Below are 853 nucleotides of genomic sequence, written 5' to 3'. Positions count from 1 at the left end.
GAAATCAAATTTCCATTGCTTTCAATTTAAAGAAATAAAAACGCTCTTTAAAATTTTAATATATTTAAAATAAGAATAGTGCTGTTTAAGATCCCAAAATGTTATCTTGATGTATCAGTCTGGGCTTTCAAAGGATAAATAATGACTTCTAAAGCAGAGTCTTTTGGTCTGTGTGTGACTTGACTGAACCGATTTACTTCAATTTATCAATATCCTTGAGATACACATAGACCTAATTCATGATCAATACTGACCTTAAGGAGTCATGTTCTACATCTGCATCCATTATTGACAATGGCTGTAGGTCTGTTCTTCCTGTCCTAGGCCCCATGAAAAAGACTTATTACAGTAAGTATGTGCCACTACCTCTTAAACCAATTTCATTTCTGTGTTGAAATAGTGACTGAAGATAGCTTGAATAAATTTAATTTAAAGAAAGTAAAATAGAAGCATCATATTGGCCAATGGTCTGCTCCACTGCCCTCATCACCAAAACCTTGGCAGAATAAAGAAGATTAACTTTGAGTTTTGTTTTCCTTTAGTCCTGCTGGCCAGCCATGCAATAAGTAGTAAAATGTATTTGAATCAGACACAAGAGAAGTGAGCAAGCTAATCAACTGACCAAAGTAATGCATACACTAAAAACAGCCACTCCTTTAAATAAGACAAGGTACACATGAATCATATATAAGGTACTAAATTATACATGCTGGATTGTTCAAGCCTTTTTGCAGATCTTCAAGCTGCCCAGAAGGGACTTGCCACTCCAATTTGATATGTTGATAAGGCCCAGGATAGATTTACAAAATCATTAAAAATAAAACTACAACATTGTCAAATGAGAAATACTGTG

Source organism: Echinops telfairi, unplaced genomic scaffold (assembly GCF_000313985.2).
Source record: "Echinops telfairi isolate 266 unplaced genomic scaffold, ASM31398v2 ScPeMD7_6;HRSCAF=24_0, whole genome shotgun sequence".
Taxonomy (NCBI): domain Eukaryota; kingdom Metazoa; phylum Chordata; class Mammalia; order Afrosoricida; family Tenrecidae; genus Echinops; species Echinops telfairi.
The sequence above is the reverse complement of the archived record's forward strand: the minus strand, read 5'-3'. Positions refer to the sequence as shown.